We start from the raw sequence: 6,515 nt of genomic DNA, 5'->3' as shown, positions 1-6,515 counted from the left end.
CTTGATACTCCGGGTCAATCACCACAGCCAACACTGTAACTCCCTTCTTAGACTGTTGACTTAAATGTAGGAGGAGACCAAAGTGTCCAGGTGGCAATCTTAACTTCCACTGTAGTGGAATTATTGTTGTGCCTTTTGGTGGGAGCATTCCTCCCTCTGAAACTAAGACTTCTAGGCCAGCAAGATGTAATGTCTTGGGAACAGGAAACAAACATTTTGCTCGTGGATCACTAGGGGTGATGGTGAGTGGTGCCACTTCCACTTCCACCCCTTGATTCCTGGACCCATTAATCCTGGCTATGGGAGAAACAGTACCATATATTGGACACTGATTCAGGGCATACACGGCCTTCTGGAGAACTTTGCTCCAGCCCTGCAAAGTATTGTCACCTAGTTGTTGTAATTGTGACTTCAAAAGGTCATTCCACCGGTCTATCAATCCAGGTTTTTCAGGATGATGGGGAATGTGGTAAAACCAATGAATTCATTAAGCATGAGCCCACTGCTGCACTTCTTTAGCTGTAAAGTGAGTGCTTTGGTCAGAGGCAATGCTATGTGGAATACCATGACAGTGGGTAAGGTATTCCATGAGTCCACAGATGGTAGGTTTGGCAGAAGCATTGTATGCAGGATAGGTAAATCCATATCCAGAGTGTCTATTCTGGATATGCAGAAACCTTGCCCTTTCCAGGATAGAAGAGGTCCAATATAATCAACATGTTACCAGGTAACTGGCTGATTACCCCAAGGAATGGTGCCATATCGAGGGCTGAGTGCTGGTCTCTGCTGCTGGCAAATTGGGCACCCAGCAGTGGCCAAAACCAGGTCAGCCTTGGTGAGTGGAAGTCCATGTTGTTGCACCCATGCATAACCTCCATGATGGCCACTTCGTTCATGGGCCTATTGGGTGATGACAGGGCTGGCTGGGAAAGAGGCTGAGTGGTGTCCACAGAACAGGTCATCCTATCCACTTGATTATTAAAGTCCTTCTCTGCTGAGGTCACCCATTGGTGAGCACTCACATGGGATACAAATATCTTCCCAGTTTTTTACCACTCAAAAAGGGCCATCCCACATACCTCTTCCCCAAATGTCTTTGTCACCAATTTTCTAATCAGATTCTTTCCAAGCCCCTGGCCATCCAACCAAATCACTGGCTACCGTCCATGAATCAGTATATAATCGCACATCTGGCTGTTTCTCCTTCCAGGCAAAGTGCACAACCAGGTGCACTGCTCGAAGTTCTGCCCACTGCGAAGATTTCCCTTCACCACTGTCCTTCGGGGATGTCCTAGACAGCAGCTGTAGTGCTGCAGCTGTCCACTTTCGGGTGGTGCCTGCATATCGTGAAGAACCATCTGTGAACCAGGCCACAGTCTTCTCTTCCTCCATCAACTGATCACAGGGAAATCCCCATGAGGCCATTGGTGCAGGCTGAGGGAGAGAAGGCAGGGTGGCAAGAGTGGAGAACATAGGCATTTGAGCCACTTCCTCATGTAACTTACTTGTGCCTTCAGGATCTGCTTGAGACCTATCACGTATATACTACTTCCATTTGGTGATGGAATTCTGCAGTGTACCACCCACTTTAAGGCTAGATGGGTTAGAAAGCACCTAGTTCATGATAGGTAGTTCAGGTTGCATGGTGACTTGATGACTCATAGTCAAATGTTCAGTTTCCACCAAAGCTCAGCTATAGGCTGTGATGGTTAATATTCAGTGTCAACTTGATTAGATTGAAGGATACAATGTATTGATCCTGGGTGTGTCTGTGAGGGTATCGCCAAAGGAGATTAACGTTTGAGTCAGTGGGCTGGGAAAGGCAGATCCACTCTTAACTGGGTGGGCACCATCTAATCAGTTGCCAGCAAATATAAAGCAGACAGAAAAACGTGAAAAGGAGAGACTGACCTAGCCTTCCAGCCTACATCTTTCTCCCATACTGGATGCTTCCTGCCCTTTAACATCAGACTCCAAGTTCTTCAGTTTTGAGACTTGTATTGGCTCTTCTTGCTCCTCAAGCTTTCAGACAGCCTATTGTAGTAACTTGTGGTCATGTAAGTTAATTCCTTTTAAACTACACACACACACACAGACACACACACACACACATCTCCTATTAGTTATGTATAACTAATACATATATCCTGTTAGTTTTGTTCCCCTAGAGCACCCTGACTAATACACAGGCCAAGAGCTGTCTCTCAAAAGGAGGATAGTGTTCTGCAGAAGATGGCAGGGCCTTGCTCCAAAATCCTAGAGGCCTCCACTGTGATTCACATACAGGGACCTGTCAAAGTCTTCAAGCTGCATCCCTATCTGCCACTGACACTTCAAGCACCATTTGATCTGCTAGGTCATCTGCCACTGACACCACAAGCACCATTGGATCTACTGAGTCATATGGCCCAAGTGGTAAAGCAGCTGGCACCACAGCCTGGACCTGTTGCAAAGCATTCTCCTGTTCTAAACTCCACTTAAAACTGGAAGCCTTTTAGGTAACTCAATAAATGTGCCAGAGTAACACAACCAAATGAGGAATGTGTTGCCTTTAAAATCCAAATAACCCACTAGCCATTATACCCCTTTTTTGGTTGTAGGAGGAGCCAAATGCAGCAACTTATCCTTCACCTTCAAAGGAATATCTCCACATTCCCCATACCACTGGATCCCTCAAAATTTTCCTGAGGTAAAAGGTCCCTGAATTTTAGTGAGATTTATTTCCCATCCTCTGGCATGCAAATGTCTCACCAATAAGTCCAGTGTGTTTGCTACTTCTTGTTCACTGGTTCCACTCAGCATAATGTTATCAATGTAATGGACCAGTGTGATACCTTGTGGAAGCGAAAAGCGATCAAGTTCTCTCTGAAAAAGATTATTACAGAAAGCTGGGGTTTTGATATACCCCTAAAAGGGTAGTAAAGGTATATTGTTGGCCTTGCCAGCTGAAGGCAAATTGCTTCTGGTGGGCCTTATGGACAGGAATGGAGAAAAAGAAATTTGCCAAGTCAATGGCTGCATACCAGGTACCAGATGTGTTAATTTGCTCAAGCAATGAAACCACATCTGGTATGGCAGCTGCAATTGTAGTCACCACTTGATTAAGCTTACAATAACGCACTGTCATTCTCCAAGATCCACCTGTCCTCTACGCAGGCCAAATGAGAGTTGAATGGGGATGTGGTGGGAATCACCACCACTGTGTATTTCAAGTCCTTGATGGTGGCACTAATCTCTGCAATCTCTCCAGCGATGCAATATTGTTTTTGAGTTATAATTTTTGTAGGTAGAGCCAGCTCTAATGGAAGCCATTTGGCCTTTCCCACCATAATAGCCCTCACCCTACCAGTCAGGGAGCTAATATGGGTGTTCTACCAGCTGCTAAATATGTCTATGCCAATTATGCATCCAGGGACCCACTGGACCCACTCTAAGTCAGAACTGAGCTAAAACTCCATTAACTACCTGACCTCCATAAGCCTCTACTTTTATTGGAGGACCACATTGACATTTTGTGTCCCCTGGAATCAACGTCAGTTCAGAGGCAGTGTCAAGTATTCCCCAAACTGTCTAATCATTTCCCATCCCCCAATGCACAATTACCTTGGTAAAAGGCCAGAAGTCTCCTTGGGGAAGGATGGGACAAAGATTCACTGCATAAATTGTTGGTAATGTAGTGGGGTCCCTTCTTCAATGGGACTCAGGCTCCCCATCATTCAAGGGGTTCTGGGTCTGTAAACTGGCTCATGTCTGGAGATAGATTGAGGGGTAATAATTCTCTGTTTTTATAATTTAAATTACTCTTTTGTCTATTTGACCTAGAAGTTTTCTGCTTGTATAAATTAAGTGGGAATGCAGTAGGCTTCTTATCAATTTCACTTCTAGGAACACCACAATTAATTAGCCAATGCCAGAGCTCTATACAAGTCAGACTCTTCTGATTGCACTTTGCATCTGCTGTTTATTACGGTAGCCATGCCTACCTTGCCTTTGATGGTTGTGTGCTGCCACTAGGCCCCTGCCACCTCGGGATGCAGTTATTCCCATTGTATTTAAATTTTGTAGTTGAGTGACTGCAATTTCCACTCTTAGATCTGACATACAGAGAAAAACAATTGCAGAAAATGCAGGTGCTGCCCTCACAAATCTATTTTGCAAGGCGTTCATCAAGAGTATATTTTCTGGACCCTCCCAGCTGGGATGAGTATATCTAAAGTGACTAATCCACTCCACCATCCCTATCTCCCTAAGGCTTTGGTTCACTTCCTCTACCTTAAACCAAGGGAGATCAGGTATTCCCAGCTCACTCACAGTGAACCATTTTTTAATTCATATTTCAGCTAACCAAGCAAATAAACTACTAGAACCTTTTTTAACTCCCCGAGCTGCAACATGAAATGCAGAATCCTACTTAGTGGGCCCAAATCAATAAATTCTGTCTGATCCAAATCTATGTTGTTTCTACCATTATCCCATACCTTAATGTCCATTCCCACGCCTGTTCTCTAAAACTCAAGCAGTTTTTTATTTTATTTTATTTTAGTGTAGCACACCTCCTCATGGGTCACACTCTGAACCTCACCTCTAGGGGCCTGCTGGGACTTTGGTCTAGTTATAGGTCTAGAAGCAAACTAGGGTGTTGGGGGTAGCTCCTGAGGAGAATCAAAATTACCTTGTCTGGTAACTGCCTCAGGGGAGGCCATCACTGTTGCCTTACGCAGCATAGGGTTTATCTCCTCAGACAAAAGTAGGAAGGCCGATGGCAGCAGGGGTCAGGGAGGGGATGTTGCCACTACTGGGGATAGGGAACTTGTTTCTTCTGGCAAAAAAAAGGTTCATCAAAGTTTACAAACTCAGTATGCGCAGCTTCATTGGGGTCCTCCCACACATCCCCATTCCAAATTGCAGAGTCCCATTCTTTTCCAATCAATCCCCTCACTTTAACAGTAGACACCTGGCAAGGCTGTGCCTGCACCTTTTGGTGAAGGTCAGGCACTTTCATGACAACAGCTAGTGTGTGTTTTTCAACAATTTCGGCTTTTTCTCTATAGGAGATAAAACTCTCACTCAGGGCAATCTTAGGTTTGAGGCTCAGTATCTGCTTCTGAAGCTGGAAGACAGAATCTCTGAGTTAATCATTTTATTTCATCACTTTGTCCACCAAACTTAGGAGCAACCAAGCAGCTTCATCATGTTCCTTGGTTCTCCACCTATGGTCAAAGGTATTATGTATAGAGTCATTAAACTCCTTGCCTCTCATGAGCGGTAAATCAGGAGTGTCAAATGCATATATATACACATATATATATGTGTGTGTGTGTGTGTGTGTGTATATATATATATATATAAAATATATATGTACATATAAAGGGAAGTATCTGAAGTGTTAACTCACATCATCACAAGGTCCCATAATATGCTATCTGCAAACTGAGGAGGAAGGAGAGTCAGTCCACATGCCCAAACTGAAGAACTTGGAGTCCAGTGTTTGAAGGCAGGAAGCATCCAGCACTGGAGAAAGATGTAGTCTGGGAAGCTAGCCCAGCCTTTTCATGTTTTTCTGTCTGCTTTATATTTGCTGGCAGCTGATTAGATGGTGCCCACCCAGATTAAGAGTGGGTCTGTCTTTCCCAGCCCACTGACTCAAATGTTAATCTCCTTTGGCAACACCCTCACAGACACGTCCAATATCAATACTTCAATCCAATCAAGTTGACACTCAGTATTAACCATCAAAGATGTTATTCCCTTTCACTTATATTCAGTGATATTTTATTTTTAAAAAGACTTATTTATGTTGTGTACATAGTTTAAGTTACTCTTTTGACTAATGTGTTTTCTTCTGTAGTTAGCATCTATATTATTATTTACCATCTTTTTAATGATACATATTAGATTGTGTCCATGTTATAGTACTCAAACAATGCTGTAATAAAAACCCATGCAACACTTTTTTTTTTTTTTTTTTTTTTTTTTGGAAACCATACACTAGTTTTCCAGAATGAATATCCAGGTGTGACTTGCTAAATCATCAAGTATAACTATCCGTAATTTCACCAAATTATGACCATGATATGTGAAGATTCTCATTTCCTTCACCATCATTTACTATTACCTGACTTCTACATTTTTGCAAAATCAGTTGAGTATAAAATGTTTCTTTATTTACTCTTCTTTTCCAACCAAAAAATTGAGCTTCTCTTCTCATATTTGCAAGGCATTGGATTTTTTTCTATAAATTGTCTTTTTGTATACTTCTTACAATATTCTTCATACCAACTCTTTTTACATTTGTAAAGTACCATTAATATAGCAGACATTATATTATCCCATTATTTATTTTTCTGTGATTGCAATTATCTTCACTAAATATTTTACCCTTTCTTTTTTTTTTTTTTTTTTGACAGGGTCTTGCTCTGTTGCCCAGGCTGGAGTGCAGTGGCACAATTATGGCTCTCTGTAGCCTCTACCTCTTGGGTTGAAGTAATCCTCCCACCTCAGCCTCAGGAGTAGCT

This window comes from Gorilla gorilla, chromosome 3 (genome assembly GCF_029281585.2).
Source record: "Gorilla gorilla gorilla isolate KB3781 chromosome 3, NHGRI_mGorGor1-v2.1_pri, whole genome shotgun sequence".
Classification (NCBI taxonomy): Eukaryota; Metazoa; Chordata; class Mammalia; order Primates; family Hominidae; genus Gorilla; species Gorilla gorilla.
The sequence above is the reverse complement of the archived record's forward strand: the minus strand, read 5'-3'. Positions refer to the sequence as shown.